The sequence below is a fragment of the Grus americana genome, chromosome 6 (assembly GCF_028858705.1).
Source record: "Grus americana isolate bGruAme1 chromosome 6, bGruAme1.mat, whole genome shotgun sequence".
NCBI classification, from domain to species: Eukaryota; Metazoa; Chordata; class Aves; order Gruiformes; family Gruidae; genus Grus; species Grus americana.
Window position 1 is genome coordinate 30,080,644 of NC_072857.1, and position 17,891 is coordinate 30,098,534.

Consider the following 17,891-nt stretch of genomic DNA (forward strand, 5'->3'; position numbering starts at 1 on the left):
CTAGTGGTTTGAGATAAAGACAGTTTAATAGGTAAATGAAAGCAAACCAAGGAATCCATTCACCACTTTCCATCGGCAGGCAGGTGTTCAGCCATCTCGAGGAAAGCAGGGCTCCATCATGTGTAACGGTTACTTGGGAAGACAAATGTCGTAACTCCGAACATCCCTTTCTTCTTCTTCCCCCAGCTTTATATGCTGAGCATGACATCATATGGTATGGAATATCCCTTTGGTCAGTTTGGTTCAGTTGTCCCGGCTGTGTCCCTTCCCAAATTCTTGTGCACCCCCAGGCTACTCACTGGTGAGGTGGTGTGAGAAGCAGAAAAGGCCTTGGCTCTGTGTGAGCACTGCTCAGCAGTAACTAAAACATCTCTATTATCAACACTGTTTTCAGCACAAATCCAAAACATAGCCCCATACCAGCTACTATGAAGAAAACTAACTCTGTCCCAGCCAAAACCAGCACAACTGTGTTATAGTTTATTGTTATGGTTTAAAAATATTTCAGTGGTTGTAGGAAATCTTAACTTCTGTGGCAAAGATCTGTCTTTTTTTTGGTAGTCTCAATCAACATCTTATAGCACTAATACTGTCTGCAAAATAACATTCATCCTTAATAATTTTAACAAAGGTCAGACATCTTCAGCTGTAATAATGGTTCAAAGTGGTTTAAATGCTAGCAGAGGTATTACTTTGGCAAATAACTATCCTTGAAGCTTTATTTTTAGAAATAATAGCAAATGCAGCTTGTGTTCACATGTTTTTAAAGCATCATGCATGTGACGTTATTTACTGAAGAGGACACCTTTCATGCTGTGCTAGAATTGCTTTCCCTGTTCACATAAGAGATTGTTTGATACCTTACACAGTCTCTTCCTAAAAGATATGTTTTTCACAGATATTCTGCTAAATAAATACTGCTGGGAGGTTTCTTGGTTTTTTTCTTGCTGTTTTTAGGCTACCTTAATAAAGCTTCATCATTTTGTAATACAGTTTTACCTTAGAACATAACATTTCACAACAAAATGTATATATTTTGATCTGAACTAGAGTTCTTTTCCCCAAAATACAATTACAGCATATGTTCTCATTCTGTGCAGTCTAGAGGAAGGCCAACTGCGTTCAAATAGGTTTGGTCAAGGCTACCAGTGTGTTTCCCCAGTCATGTGCCTGACTTCATCTATGCAACAGAAATGAGCTGAGATGCCTTCTCCTGCTTAGGGTGAGAAGAGCATCTCTGCTTTCACTCTGAATTCCTTTGTTTTAAAGGAATTTACAGGCTTTAAAGGATGCTTCATTGTATCCAGAAAAACGCCCTGCGATTAACTGCATTGCTGGTTTGTAGCTCATAGAAGGCCCTCATATCCAATCCTTTTGCTTCTGAAACCCCCTGGAAGAGACTCTAGGAGAGTAATTCTTTGTGAGGATGTCCCTGTTTGCAGATGAAGGTTAAGTTGTCTTCAGCTGGCCCCAAGAAGGCAATATTCATTCATTTCAACCCCACTTCTTCCCTGTATGTGGAGTCAGGCCTCTAGAGAGAGATTGAGAGGACGAAAGCTCAAGTTGTTGCTGTAGGGGCAGAAATGTTTCCCTTCTGTATGGAATAAGAAAAGCGAAGCAAAGGTGATCCTTCACATGCATCTATACCCAGGAAACACAGAAGAATGTACAGAAATCATGTGTGAGTTGTGGAAACATTGACTGTAGAATTTTGCTTGAGTCATAGCAAAATTAGTAAATGATCTCGTAAGAAACTTAGTTAAAATAGATTTCTGACTGTCAGCTTTGCACATTGCCCAAGAGAGTAACAAAGAACAGCTTGTTACACTATGCCATTTCCCCTACCCCCACTGAGGTTTTCCCTGTATTATTTGGGGGGGCAATACAAACTCTGTGGAGCAGTACGTGTGTAACTGGAGGCATAATCTAACCTTTGAGACCTTTGCTACTGTGAGTGATACAAGAAAAATGAAAGTCACAGTTGATGTTCAGGTACCTGATCAAGTTTGAAAAATGCACAGTTAGAGAAAACGTAATTTCTGCTGGCAGCTGGCTTTGCTGTGACCTGCCATGGCTTGGGCTTTTAAAACCCAGAGCAAACCCTTTTACCAATAAAAAAAAGGCAGCATAGACAATGTGTCAATGCAGTAACAAGATAGTGCAGAATATCAGGAAAGGAAAGAAGTGGGGAGAATATTTTTTGCTTTTTTTTTTTCCCTATTGTTGCCTTATAGATTGATACCCTGTGAGGCAGAGCTGCCTCACCTCTGCCTGCTTGCCTGCAGCTCCCAAGGAGAGAGCTGCAGTGCAGCAGCAGTTTGAACATGCCCTGGCTTTTGCGAAGGGCATTAAAAGACTGAGGAGGGATTGAAGGGCTGGAGAGTTTCTGACTTATGTCATCTCTGTGTCCTAGAGAGGGTCAGAATGCTTACAGGTCAGTGCAGGCTGGACTTCAGCTTACATGACTTGTAGCCAAAGTGGGCTTTGGTCAGGTGATCTGGCCCACATGTCTAATGATGGAGCCATGTGCTTCTGCAGTAACCTTCCTCTTAAAGCTTCCCAAAACCAAATTGCATTGATTGCATTACTGCACCAGTAATCACTAGCTGTGCTGCATGTTACTGAATCCTAACACACTTCCCGCTTATTCCTAACAGCAAAAAAGTTCTCGGAGACACAAGTTCTATTTGTCGTTGTTGTTGTTCACATTTTTCACTCTTGGACATTGTTTTGTGTATGTGATGGCCCTTACCTGTAACAAGACCTACTCCTTTCCCATAGACTAGCCTGCAACTTAGTTTTTGGGACATTGCATAACTTGTCTGTCAGAAAATGATTCACATTGGCTGGCTGAGGTGCATAGCAGAAATACCTGAGCAGATCACAAACTAGCTGCCTCTTCCTTTTTTGAGGCTCTCTGCAAGGGAAAGGAACACATGGTTTACAGTTGGCAAATTCCAAGGCAGCTTTGACATTTGTCAGCATACAATATCCCCAACCCCTTCATAGCTGTGCTGTGATCTTTCCTGGTTTTTGGGACAAGTGAGCTTGCTGTGCAGACATTAGCAGTAGTTTCTGAATGAGCAGAAGAGATTCTGTCTCGGTGAGAAGAATGTTGACTGGGTACTGTTCAGTTTTTTAGGACTGTCTGAAATTTGAGAGCTACCTGTGTAAAAATAAGTGATCTTTGGATTGTTTGTGTTTGCCTCATCTGGATTTGAAGCTGAATGGAACAGGAACATCAGAATTATGGGCAGACTCTGATAATGACAAACTACTTTGTCATCAGGAACCGTGATGAGGCTGCCTAGTGAAGTGCTGTTATAATACTCTTGAAAACATAAAAACAAGCCGTGTTAGCAATCTGTATCATCAAAGCAGAAGCATTTTTTAGAGAGAGGATTCTCACATTCTTAGAGGCACTTAAAATAATTGTTTACATCGTCATCTGGTAATTCAGAGAATGATGAGGCTGAAAAGGGCTGGGTGATTTGTAGCACAAAAGTAAATCCAGTTTGATAATGTGTTCAAATGTACTGGTTGTTTTTCCTTTACCATTTGGTTTTGATCTTTTTCAGCAAGGACTACCAAAATGCAGCTGTGCATCACAATTTGGGTGCTCAGTTCCAAAGCTCATGTACAGGAAATTTTCAGTCATGATGGACAGGAGTGCAACTCCTGAGTACATATATACAAGTGAAAAGTGGTCTACAAAATAGGATCTTTTATTTGGATTTTCCATGCCCTTCTGCCACTTCTCTAAACTTCCTGAGTGGAGGTATATTTCTTTACTCTCTCTGGTATGTGAGCGGCTTCTGGGTGAATACTAACTGACCGTTGCTTTTGGGGGTGAGTCTGGCCTAGAATCCAAAGCTACCAATTGACAAGAGCGTGTATTTTATAGGCATGTAACAAAACACCTGCCTGCTGCACTGAATGTGGTGGCTTTGCTGCCTATAATTTTTCTTATGGAAAATCTTTGGAGTTTAGTTCTACCACTGACCTATTTTCTCTTGTTTTTCCTCAGATTACTAACTTTCTTGCCAAGATTTGCCAAGCTCTGCACATTTAGCATTAGACGTGCAATCGACTCCTGTGCCAGAGTTTTACACGGCTTGCAGTGAATGTGGCAGCTTTTATCAGCCCTGCTTTCATCCCTTAAGTGGATGAAAGCCCTGCTGGCTTCCAGGCTTCCTGCTTCTCACGCAATACTCTTACTTCCACACCAAAAGTGCCAGGTATTTTACCTGGCACGTGATGCCCTGTAGCAATGGGCCCATTTATGGGCTCACTGTGTGCAAGATGCAGTGTGATCTGTTGATCTGGCAGGTCTGGTGCATTTGGATTCTGACAGGGAGGGGGTCCAGCACTGAGCTGAAACTCTGGGACCTGTGTTATCCTTGCCTTGTACTCAGGAAAGAGGGAGAAAAACCAAAACCCATGGCTGGATTGTCTTACTACTACTGTGCTGATGGCAATATTGGAATATATAAAGATGTGTGTATGTATAGAGTATATAATGGAATTCTAATCCTCTTGATTTTCTTGCTTTTTCAATAGCATCTGGCACATGTGAACTTAGAGAAATGATTCCACAACCCCCTTTCCCTCTGCACACAAGTGAAAAATAAAAACAGTTCCTGAAATTCCCAGGACTCCTACTAAAAATATCACACTAGTCTCCATGGCTTAAACAAAAGCAGTAATTATAGATTCCTTTCACAGAACAAACTTACAGTAGTGATTTACCTTTTTGCTCTTCCGGGAGGGCAGCACATGCAATCCGTACAGAGATGGCCTTGGAAGTGCTGTCTGGAAGGACATTGCTGCTGGGGGCTTTAGCACTGGCCCTGCTCTCCTGGCATGACAGATCTTTACAGCTATAGGTGGCAGGAGACCTAATACTGGGATGTTGCTTGGGTACATAGCTTATCATCTTCAGCAGAAAAGACATAGCAGGGAAAATAATGAAATGCTGTGTAAAATAGGTACGCTCCTAAACAGGAAAAACAAAACCCAATAATCCAAAGAAAGCCTTTAGAAATTAATGAATGTGTAAGGTAACTTGTTATTTCCACACTGGTATTCTTTATCCAGAGCCATCTAATTAATCTTTATTTTTGTAGGCATTTGCAGGTGTTTTCTTTTATAATTATCAATCTGAAAAGATGAGCAATTGTAGTAACTTAAAGGAAATTCAATTAATGCTGGTTAAACAAAAGTAGAAATGATTTTGCTACAAAATTTAAGTAATGGATCTGCTACTGGATTTATAGGGGCATATAGAAAGGCATTTTTATAGTATTCTTTTGAGAAATTATAATAGACACTATGTTTTTCCTAGCTCTTAGAAATAACTGTTCTGTCTTATATTCCACTGGGTAACTGTGTGCTCTGAGTACTGAATTTTTAATGTCGATCACTAGCTTATAGAAAACAATTTCTGCCTTACTGGCATTAATACTTGTAAAGTATTAGGTACACAACCACACTTTCTGTTCTTATGTAGATATTCTGTGTCAGGACTTTGTTTCCAGAAACAATATATTTGCTATAGAAAAAGTTTTAATTAGGAAGTATTAATTAGTAGCCTTCTTCCATTAATTTGAAAACCTTTTTCTAGAAAATCTGTGTGCATTTCAGTCACATAAATAGATGCATAGCAGCATAAACACACTTGAAATAGCCTTAAGTGAGGTAACTTGAATGCTGCAAATAGTTTTGCTTGTATAATTTATCTTTCCTAAAAGCTATAAACTGTGTGTAATTGTGATGCTGAGGGATGCTGCGCCATTCAATAGGGTGCATACAGAGCACTAGGAAGGAGAGCACTCGCTCTTCTGGCTGAGTTCCTGGTCAGTTTGCGCATTCTCTCTATTGAAACTTCCCCTCAAGTTTTTGGTACAGTACAGTGTTAAATCATGTGCAATGTCTTCCACATCTCACCAGAAATGGCCACAGTTTAACAAAGATTTGAGAGTATTATAATTATGTATACATAAAAATCTTATTTTTAAAATGTGTTTAATGTCTTGAGTTTTCTGAAGTGTCAGTATGAATTAATGCTGCAGCAGAGACAGTAATCAAATTTTGCTGTCATCTGAATGGTGCAAAATGTAGATGCAAAGCACAGTTCCGGTATATTTCAATCAGAAGTTATTTTGGACTATTTGATGTGCTTGCAATTAGGTGCCACTTGCTGAGGGATGAGCTTTAGTGGTAAGTAGCTAGGAACTTGTTAGTTTTATAACTGAAAGTAAGTATGACTAACATTAGGCAAAGGCAGTCCTTTTTGATGTAGGCTGACCGGCCTTTCTTGCAGTGGCCCTTCATGCCAGCGTATCATCCTTCTGCCTTCCTCTCCTCCTGAGCAAACTCTTGATTGCCTGTTGGGGATTGGGTGAAGCTACCTTGATGTATGTCTGGATAGCCTCCAATGGCCATCTGGTGCTGCTTAGCTGTACCTTCTGGCCCAGAAATGAGATAATGCAGGGAAGGAGCCAACAAGTTCTCATGGCCGCTGGTCTCTGGCTTGGATGCATAACAAAGAGCTCCTGGAGTAAGGGAGGTAAATGAAATGGAAATGCTATTCAGAGTTTTTGTGACTCATTCCCTTAACCGGTTTCTTGGAAGAAATAGTTTCTGAATGGCTGTGTTCCTGTTGTTCTTTTGTTTTTGTGTTGGTTTTGTTTTTTTTTTTTTGAGGAGATTGGACTTCACAAAGTCAGAATGCACAATAGCTCTGAGTGGCATCTTTAGATTTTTGTTGAGATTGGGAACCTGACAAACACAACTTAATTCCTTGCCCTTGTGCAATGCTGAACTGGCATTTGCCAACTAGGATAGCCCACCAGACTGGAGTCAAATTAGGAGCACATGCTAATGTTTGTTATAGTCTTTCTAATCTTAGAAATTGGGAGGGAAACTGCATATGTTGTCTATGTGACATAGATGTGACTATTCCTGTTTCTTTGCATGATGGGCTTTTCCACACAGGTTTTTCTCTTCTTCAAGTATCTTTGATTATTAAGTAGTAATAGACATTTTACTCAAATCAGAGGTGTCTATTAATGAGACTGAAGTTTCTTTCGTACTGGTGGATGAATGTAACTCATATAAAGTTGATCAGAAATCTTATGTATGTGGAATCCAGCCCTAAAGTAATAAGGATAGTACCTCTAATTTTTGTTCCTGAGTGTATATCTGACACTCTTGCAGTTGTCGTGGGGTGACGAACACCTATATAATGAGATTTTCTGCTAGATTTCTTAAGTGACATTGTAAATTCATTGACTATGCTGATGATTATGATAACCAGTGTTACTGTGTAGTAACAATATTTTTATCATGTTTTCTGGACTTTCCTTTTCTTCTAATATGTCAAAATATTTAAGAAAGCAGCTGTGAATGTTCTTTTTGTTGATCTGGTGCACTTATTCTGGGAGTGGATGTCATTAGCCAAATGAAAATTATTCCTCTCAGGTCACATGTCTGCCTGAGCAGACAGGCAGATGAGGATGACAGTCACGACACAGAAAAGGAAAAGCTCAAGTGAAGACTAAAATACTATGGCCTATGTTACAGATGCAGGCAGATCAACTGACTCCTAATGGTCCCTTCTAGTTCTAAAACTCTGTGAAAGCACAGGAAAGGAGTGGGGAAACTGAGGAGGCCAGGAGATGAACTAAAGGGAAAGGTAGGACTGTGGTATACATGGAAAAACTCTTTTGCTCTGTTTTCAGTTTGCAAGCTCCTGATTTTGGGGGGTTTTTTTGTATGACATCTGTGGTTCAAGAGTCACATTAATGCCAGGTATACTCGGGAAAGTCATTGCCTTTTCAAGTAAGTGACAAGAGGAATAGTTTCCAAATTTTGCATTTTAAAGGGAAAAAGCATTTAAGCATTAACAGTGATTGCTGAGAAACAGCTTCAAACCAAGCTTTCCCTAGGTATTTCTATTTTCTTATTCACAAAACAAGTAAAAAGCCCCATGCCATCTCAAGTAATGTATCCCAAAAGCTGTCATGCTATCAATGTAAAATGCAGTTTAACTCTTAAGGGATTTGCTTAAATAATAATTTAAAAAACCCAAAACAAACAAAAAAACCCAACAAACAACCCAACAACAAAAAACTCCCAAACAATACTGCCAGTTGTTGAGCTGAAGTGATGGGCCTGCTTGCTTAGAGAAGCAGGAGTTGAGATGCAAATATAAACCAGGGGATTGGCAGACACAGGTCTCCAATATTCTGAACTGGTGATATTAAACTCTTTTGTTGTGAAAGGAGGAGATGATCAGATGGCTATTAACAACTTGTTTTAGTTTTTGAGGGAGCAAAGGTATTTCTCCACCCTTCTTTTTTTTGTACTGTGTCAGTGTTGATTGCAATGAAAGACATGGCTATTGCTTTGTTAGTATATGGAGGAAAAAAGCACAAGTGCAATGTACCTGCTGGAGAACCCGCTTATCTCAGTTTTCTTTCTCTGCATTGCCTAAGCTGAAAAATCTGTCTTTGTAATATTTTCAGTCTTTGTTGCCTTGGCAGCCCAGATTCCAATCTGATCTTTCTTCTGGCAGTGTGTGATGTTGCAAACTAACTGTGGGAGGGCCACATGCGATCTGCAGAGTTCTGTGATGTGCCCTGTGGCCCTCTGTCTTTTTATAAAGAGATATGGCCCTCAGAGACTACGGGTCCCAGCAAGCAGTGCTCCATTTTGATCTGATAAGAACAAATCTAGATGTGCATTGCATGTTAGGGCGCGCTAGCTACATGAGCCACACCTTGACATTCAAGATAAAGGCGGCTAAAGACTGCTCCAACCAACACAAAGTAGGTGCAGCTCTGGCCACAGGCTGGATTTTTTCTTTTCCTCTGCTACCTCTCAATTTAAGGAATTGTCTTTTTGTTTCCTATCCAGTATTGCAGTGGGATTCTGGTATATGGCATGATAGTTCATAATTTTGAATAACGCTGCTTTTGGTTGCTGGGTTCTCCCAGATGCTTCTTTTACTTCCTCTAAGATGGCTGCCCTCATATGCTGTGCAGGAATGGGCAAAACTTTTGGAAGTGGCTGATTGCTTCAAGAAAGGGTGTTGTTGCAAGATATCCAGCCCAGTTTTCACTTGCCAAAGAGACCTGGCTCATTCAGACAAGCTTTGGCTAAGCAGTCTGAAATTTGGGGTGGTTTATCTGATATGATTTTTTTTAAGTTTGTCCAATATGGGTAGAGACTCTACCCTACTTTGACATGGACAGCTGAGGAAGGAGCTTTGACACACCTTTGCTCTGAAATGCCTTCAGATTAAAAGTGCAAAAGCTGACTCTGCTTGGATGCAGTTCAGGATGGGAGCAACCCCTTTCTCCCAGTCTTAGGCTAGATAAGATGATTTGCATGTAGCTTTTCCATAGCAATACCTTTGAGTCCTGGTCTTCAGCTGGGTCTGCATCAGAGCAAGTGAAGGCATGACCAAGAGTTCCTCTGGAGTTTCATTGCATTTCAGATATTTCTTAGGGAGTGTGTAAACTCTGGGGAACTCTTCTGAGATTGTAGGTAACTTCAGTGTTTCTGGTATCTATTGAAAAATATGAACCCAAGATATCAAGTGCCCTGAATTCTCTCATCTTTATTTCTTGCTTTGTAGTCTTGTTCAAAGAAAGGTCAGTAGAGTGAAGAGCTTTTTTCATCATCTTTTAAAAAACAGGTAAATAGTGCTTATCACCACAAGAATGGCTGTATGGGGTTCACCAAGAGGCCAGTTTAGCCCAGTATTCAATCTCAGTCCATGGTCAATAATGGACTTGTAGGGAAAGAGTAGAAATGACATTATATGTGTCCCAGGTGGCCAAGAAGGCCAACAGCATCCTGGCTTGTATCAGAAATAGTGTGGCCAGCAGGACTAGGGAAGTGATTGTCGCCCTGTGCACTCAGCACTGATGAGGCTGCACCTCAAGTACTGTGTTCAGTTTTGGGCCCCTCACTACAAGAAAGACGTTGAGGTGCTGGAGCGTGTCCAAAGAAAGGCTACGAAGCTGTTGAAGGGTCTGAGCACAAGTCTTCTGAGGAGTGGCTGAGGGAACTGGGGTTGTTTAGTCTGGACAAAAGGAAGCTGAGGGCAGACATCACTCTCTACAACTACCTGAAAGGAAGTGGCCAAGTGGGTGTTGGTCTCTTCTCCCAAGTAACCAGTGATAGGATGAGAGGAGATGGCCTCAAATTGCACCAGGGGAGGTTTAGATTGGATATTAGGAAAAATTTCTTCACTGAGAGGGTTATCAATCATTGGAACAGGCTGCCCAGGGAAGTGTTTGAGTCACCATCCCTGGAGGTATTTAAAAGATGTGTAGATGCAGTGCTTAGGGACATGGTTTAGTGGTTGGCCTTGGCAGTGCTAGGTTAACAGTTGGACTTGATGATCTTTAAGGTCTTTTCCAACCAAAATGATTTTATGATTCTAAAAGAGTGTCACATTGGAGCGCTTTCCTGCTTAGGAGCTTGGGCTTCCTGTTAGCAGTTGCTTTGGAATCATGGTTATGCTTCAGTTCCTACTGTCATATTCTGTCATCCTGCATCCTATGTGTGCACTTCTGCATGTTTAACAAAAAAAAATAACATTACTACTTGTTCTTTATGTAGCTATATAGTATGGGTATTACACGAAAAGCTGCATGAAGGCAAATCAATACTTTTACTCCTTCCTGCTTGCCGTTTTGTATATTTTGAAACTTGGAGATAATTCTCAAGGCTGTAGTTTGGTCATGTATTAGCTCTATTTATAATTCTTATTGAACCCTGAGATCTGGCTTTTATCTCAACCTGATAAATAATGGAACCTTTGGCTATTAGAGTGAGGATAAATACCTAAATAAAGAAGAGCAGTTAATGAATAAGTACCTGGTCAACAGAGATGCAGTAAATAAAGATACCTGTCAAACACTCAGCACCATAAAAGTAAGCACGTTTGGCCTGATCCAGCATCTGAAGAATTTCCACTGATTCCAGAGGGGTGCCTTGTTAGCCTGCGTAATACAAATTCTTATCTCTGTATCCTTTTTTTTTCCCTTTCACTTTTCCTTTTTAAGCACAGCTATGATATTTGATTTGATTCCCTTCTGCAACACTGTTTTTTGTAGAAACAGTTTCATGGAGAGGAGTGACGCCACAGTATGCTAGGAACAGCCTGTTGGGTAAAGGCAAGATAAAAAGATTATTCCAGTGCTTTTGAGGGAATAGCCTATTGAAACATGGGTTCCTCCAGAGGAATATTATAGTAAGGAAAGTCAAAAACTATCTGATACGGACTTTGAGAAGTCTCACCAATCCTCTGTTCTTGTTATAGGGCATACTTCTTTTGCTTCCACTGCAAGGCATATTGTTTGGTTGATTTTTTTTTTAAACCAGAGCAAGTTTTAATGAATTTATACCTGCAAGTAAACCTAACAAACTGCTGCACTGACAAATCTATCACGAGATTTCTATCCAAGCCCCATTTTATTCTGACTTTCTGGCAGACATGAGTCTTTTCCCCCTAAGGCGCTTCAACTGTGCTGTCTTTTCTACTCCTGGATATTCTCTTGCTCTCTTTGACTCCACCTCAAATATGTCTGCATCTTAGGACCTGGTTATCTTACTGTTGTCCCCTGGTGCAATTACAGCATGATTAAAATATGCAGTATGGCTGGGACTTTGATTCATGTTCTAACAAGAATATAACCTTAGACATATAGCCCAGTTACAGTGTTGTAACGATGTCACGGAACAACCCTGCTCATCCTCGTAGCATGGGGTGTGGCTTTAAGTGCTTTTCCTTGGCATATGTCTAGTCACACCACTTGCTATTGTTGCATTTCAAATGTCATTATCCCAGGTGCCTAGATCAGCCCCAGGGATGAACTTACAAATAACCCTACGTGTAGCCGTTCCAGCATTTTGCTGCTTCCGCATCTCTAAAGGAGCAGTAGTATGCACTTTTTAGTTTCACCTTATTTTTCAAAACATGAAGTACTTGCAGAGTTACAAATTATTCCAAAAAAATGCATACAGTTATTTGTTATATATTTTAATTCTGGGACCCTGAGCTCTAACTAGTGGTTTTCAAGAAGGACTTTTTCCTTAAGAACAGGCAGTCCACTAACTAAGCACTCATAATTTCTTAATTTGTTCACTTTTGGCCCTTTAGTGGGAAATGTCCAATACTATCCTCTGTCAGAGACAAGATCCTGGACCAGATGGACCACTGGTTTGTCTCAGTTCCGCACATGCTTAAGTTATGACCCGAGACCATTTTAGAAGCTGTTTCAACTACAGAAACATTAGAAAAACCCCAACAAAAACCCAACAACCCCCCCCCCACCTCCCCAAAACCCAAAACAAAACCCAACTCCCCCCCAAAACCCCAAACACACGCACAAAGAAAAAACCTGACCTATGTTCCTCCATTACCACATTTTGTGTTGAGCCTGTGGCAGATGGGATAGGAGGAAAAAAGCTATTTTCATTAAGTCCTTTTACTTTAACATCCTGGCTCTTCATGTATACCCTTATTTAGCTATAAAAAAAAGGGAGATGGCATAAAGAAGAATGACAGATAAAAACAGGTCAGTGCCTCCAACTGGGAGACTTATCCTGTCACTGAATCTATCATGGAAAAAAGGCACTGCACTCCAGATGCCCCTGTGGAGGAGGAATGTTTCCTCATGACACTTTTAAATGTGTTGCATTGCAACAGTGCTTTCTTCCTACCAAGCATTGCCACATGCAGCTATAACCATTAGGTCATGTATACTTGAGAGATTCCCCGTGCCCTGTAGTCACAGCTAACAGTGACAGCAGTGCCCATCAAATAAACACTTCCTTGTATGGTATGTGTTTAAAAGCCTTGTCATTCTTCAGGAATCTATCAAGTTCAGGACAAATATGGATGCTATGTGGCATGGAAAAAATACATATATTTCTTCTCATTGTAGGGCTTCTTTATTTTAAGGAAATAGCCTCCATAGAAAGTGGAATGGGATTTCTCACTCAGAAGATGACAGCCGTTGATAGTGATGTCCCTAACAAAGCCTTCTGTGGGTTTGTTTAGAGTTTTAATGTCCTTTGGCTTTTCTCTATAGTTGTGCTCATTCCTGTGCCTATGCTCTGCCATATCAGCCTTTGCAACCTAGAGACCTTTCAGCTGTGTGCTCTAGGAGACAAGAGAAGGAAAACTTTCACAGAAGCACTGGTCAGAACAGTGGGCTCTTCCATCCCTTCTGGAGCCAATTTCCATGTTTTCCTTGAATAATTTGTTTGACTTGAAGACAGTCTTCATTTTTGACAAACCTGAAATGTTCTGCAGAAAACAGACATTCTCAAGAAGTTGTGCTTAGTCCATAATCCGTTTTCCAATCAAAATGACATTTTACAGAAAGATTTTTTTTTCAAGTCTGAGTTCTATTCACATGTTTGTTTCTCAGCTGGGATGTTTTTCTGTTGGTTTAGTGAGCTGAATCAGCTCTTCCAGGAATCGAATGGATACCACAGCAGGCACAAAGGGAGTAAGACTGTATGGATAGAGCAGGAAAGAGAGGCAATAAGTTTTAACTTTTTCTATTCTTTCTTTCTAGCAAGGGTGCTTAAATGGATAACCTTTTTTTTTTTTTTTTTACACTTTGTCCTTTGTATACCATTTAGCCAAGGAATTGTGCTTGGTCTCAAGAGGGGCTTGTCAGCACTTTCATTGACTTCAATTTAATAGATTGAGATCACCTAAAAGGTGACACTTTAATGGGTACAGTAATGCAAGATATTTTTCTTTTATGAAGTCTCTATAACTGTTTTCAGTATATTATTCGTAAGCAGGTATATTATTCAAGTCTTAGTGTTGGTTTGGGAATCACAACATGACTTAGCAAAATAACCTACAGTATTGAGAAACAAACTTTAAGACAAGAGCATCATAAGCTTCACTTGCATTCTCTGCATCATCTCAGCACAGTCACCCAGCCTCAAACTTTTTATTTTATTTTAAGATTTTGGATGTTTCTAGTCTCTAAACGCCTTCCAGTGTATGCTGACGAATGTAACTGCCATCTTTTTTGTGCTGAAGCCAGAGTATATGCTGACACAATTTTTTCTGTAAGACAGACTGTGTCGTGCCCATTCAGTATCAGACCTGGAGGTGCCTGAGGGGGCTCAGAGCTGCTGCAGGGCAAGAACTGGCTGAGAGGCAGCAAAGTGGAGCAGTGAACAAGGAGTACCTGTGGGACTCCTGAGCAGGAGGCAGTTTGGCTGCAGGTAGCTTCCTTTGCAGCCCCTGGTCTCCGTTCTCTTGCTAATGCCCAAACAGGTACTCGTGCTCTCCTCCTTCCAGGTGTTTCTTGGCTTCCATAGTTTTCTGCAAGCTTTTCTCTGTCCTCAGGCTCCTTTTACATAGGACAGAATTATTTGTTTCTAAAGAAATTTGTGAGGTCTGAAGCAGAAGTGCAGCATCTATGGGAGATCAGAGCAAGTCTAATTTTTTTTAGGTTGAAACATTGTGGGTTTACATCCCTGTCCAACACTGAGAGCTATGCTGTCTTGTAAAATAATAGGTTGTGGCTTTGGCTGCAAGAATTTCTATCCATCCTGATGCATGCAGTGACAATTGAATGATGCTGGTTTATGAATTCATGAAGAAGTTGATATGGCTGGGCTTCAGCAGTCTGTGCTCAGGGACAGCAATTGAGATTTGATTCTTGTGCAGTGCATGGAAAGCTCCTTGTTTACTCTATTAATGTGCATGAGCACAGGTTAAGTTATAATCTAATTGAGAATTCATGCTGTATTCCAGGAAGTGGTGTTTTGCTTCAGCAATTTTGTTTTTCTTTAAGGTGTTGACCAGTACTTTGGAATTTAAAAGTATGTGTCCTGAAGAAGGCATAGAAATGTAATTTGAATGCAAACTGTATTAAGCGCTCACATCCTGTATCCTAGCAGGAATTTCACCAAACAGGGGAGGTATTCATTGAACTAGGAGCAAAGCAATGTCAAGTTGAGAAGGAAATTACTATGGAAATGAGTTTCAAAAGCCTGAGGCAAATGTAGGGAGAGGCACATTGTACCGGGAATTTTCCCCACACTCTCCAGTTTATATGGCCTTTCCATTACTTCAGCAGCACCATATAAGAAATCCATGGCTTGGAAAACAGTCTCTGAATTTCATCAGCTTCACACTATTGCTGTGGACCAGCTTCCCTGTTAAGAGAAATTAAACCCAGCCTCAGCTAGGATTAGGGCATCTGTTTGTATAGGAATGGCCTTGCTTTTGGCAGACTAGAGGTCCTTTCAGCCCAGCATTTTGTCGCTCTGTGGTCAATAATGCATGCTGAGGAGGGAACGATAGGGTGGGAGAAATATATTAATTGCTTTTCTACTATATTCTCCTAATGCTTGGCAAGGAGCAGCTGAGTGGGTCTGTAGGTTTAATAGTCCTTGATTAGTGTATTTTTTTCCCTTCTATATATTTTTCAATATTTTTTTAATTGCACGTTTCAAGGATCCATATCTTGTGGCAATGAGTTCCACAGCTAACCTGCACAGTGTGGGGGAAAAAACCCTATCCAGTCTGCCTAATGATAATGTATAATGTCCCCCAACATTTTCATGGTTTAGAGAAATGGCAAATAAACTGCCTGTTCATTTTCTCTATGCTCTTTATGATTATATAGACTTAGACCATGTTTTCTGTTTAAAGATTTTTGAGCAATACGTAAGTGGATTTGTTGGCTTAGTTCATTGCAGAAAGATGGTGGTACAAGCAGAAACTGATATTTTTCAGGAACAGCAGATAGGTGCTGTAGTATCTTCCTACAAATTCAAAAATATTTCTGAAGCAGTAGTGGATTCCTGATACACTCTGGAATGGATAGATTGCAAGTAAAGAGATATATGGCTTAGGGCAGGAGAACAGAAAATGTTCATCGTGTTGGCAATAATTGATGAGAAATTATTGTGTGGGAGAGAAAAATGAGTTGTTAATGTATAAATAAGGATATGTATTTACAGATTGTTGGGGGACTAATGGAACTTTGAAGAGCTCAGCTCACTCCAGTTCCTCAGACATTGAAAGAGAACAAACTGTAATCCCCCCATTTTCTCTTTTTTCACTTTGTTGCTAAAAATACGAAGGAAAGAAAAAGAAAAAATCCTAATAGATTGAAAACCAGCTTTTTGTTAATCTGAAAAAGTGAAAATACTTAATACAGCTCTTTAATATACTTGTTTTCATTCAAAACACTTTGTTAAAACTGTTCTGATCACTCCCAGTAAGAGCAGAAATGTGAGTATCTCTTGCAGAGTTGTACATGCTTGGCTGTGTCATTGGAGTTGAAATTACACAAATATGTACAGGTTGAAAAGCTTAACAAAAACTGGTTTAGACACTGAACTGGGGAAGGTGATATAAAGTGAGGTTCCAGTTGGAGTCCGTCTCCAAACAAAATGTACCTGAATAGCCTGGAAGTTTATCACTTGGTTATATACCCAAGCTTTGTGGCTGCTATAGCTTTAAGAGGCAAAATTTATATGCCAACTCTGGGGAACGCAGATTTGTTCAGAACACAAACTCGTCTGTCTTAGTGTGTCTTCATTTGGTAAGTCTGAAGAGCATGGAAGTGAGAGCTTATGAATTGGGAAGGTCCAAATTTGTGTCCCTTTTCTGTATCACATGCAGTAAAATCAGGCTCAATTATGCAGTACTACATTTTGTATATTGATATTAAGAATAATTTGAGGTCTGATTAAACTCCTGTCTACTGGTATCTGTTCACTAATTGGAATGGAAGCTGGTTGGACTCCAAATCCTGTGAATCCTCCTATCTGAGAAGAATGTTTACTCTGTTTTCCTTCTACTCGGTAAGGAAGGAATGTGTGCATGAATGTTCATTTTCCTCTTCTAATTTCCTCTATATAATGCAGTAGATTTTTTCAACACTTCCCCACACAAGTAACTTCAGAAACATCTGTATTGTTCTTAAGTATATTTAAAAAAATCTTAAGATAGATCATCTTAATTCTTTTTTAATTTAAATGCCACTGACCTGCACAGTGGAGTCTGTCTATTATGCCAGGATCCCAGGTTCAGGACAGTCTGAAGAGGTACCTCTTGGACAAATAGCCTAGGCAATTCTGTCGGTCAATCTGGTTGTCAGATTTGTTCAGGAAATGGAGGTATGGGTGCCAAGATGTTCCTTTGTGATTCTTCTGCAGCAATAATACACATGGGAGGACTTCAGTGTCTGTCCCATCTCCCTGCTGCTGCTGAGTTAACAGGCTTTAATCAATAACTGAGAAGGTACTTACGAAGATGCCTACAGATAAGCAGCTAAGCCAGTAGGAATTTGGGAGAACTATGATCAAGGTCAGTTACCTTTTTAGTCTATTCTGATTTTAGCCACCACCTCTGTTTCTGCCCCTCATTCCAGTCTCTGCGTCTGTGCGTTGTGTTGCCAACAATCTAAACACAGTGCCATGCAGTGTAAGAACTGACAATGAGTTAATGGAGGTCTTGGTGCCTTGTCTCAAGTACTCTGGAATGTATCATACTTGTTCCCTGATTAGAGTGAGTGTCTCATGTCACTTCTGTGGCTCATGAAGACTGACCTGGGAAGACCTGTTACTCTTCATGGGCTGGAAAGATCTGGGTTTCCTACATCCCAGTGAGCAGGCGTGTAAAGAGCTGAAAGGACATAAATGGAAAAATCAAATGCTCACCTAGAAGAGAAATAAATGAACTGTAGGAGTAACAGCTCTAAACAGTAGTTATCTCCATAAACTGCAAATTCTATAAAACTATAATTGTGTCTGCCAGTTAGTCATCTTCTAGTTTGTGTAGATTCATGGAATGTATTTATTGGCAGTTCTCAAAACAGGCC

The 17,891-nt window shown here is 40.3% G+C and overlaps 1 long non-coding RNA gene across 4 annotated transcripts; it reads right to left on the reverse strand.

The window, feature by feature from the left end:
* Window positions 1-7: 7 nt before the first annotated feature.
* Window positions 8-17,274, reverse strand: LOC129208256 (uncharacterized). Of its 4 annotated transcripts, XR_008577743.1 has the most exons (5): window positions 17,058-17,274; window positions 9,417-9,574; window positions 4,750-6,554; window positions 2,873-2,917; window positions 8-1,594 (listed from the first exon to the last, which is right to left on the reverse strand). It is a non-coding gene; the product is annotated as an uncharacterized LOC129208256 (long non-coding RNA). The 4 variants fall into 4 exon arrangements; XR_008577742.1 differs by having other exon boundaries at window positions 8-2,917; window positions 4,750-4,936; XR_008577741.1 differs by having other exon boundaries at window positions 8-2,917; window positions 4,750-4,996.
* Window positions 17,275-17,891: the final 617 nt, after the last annotated feature.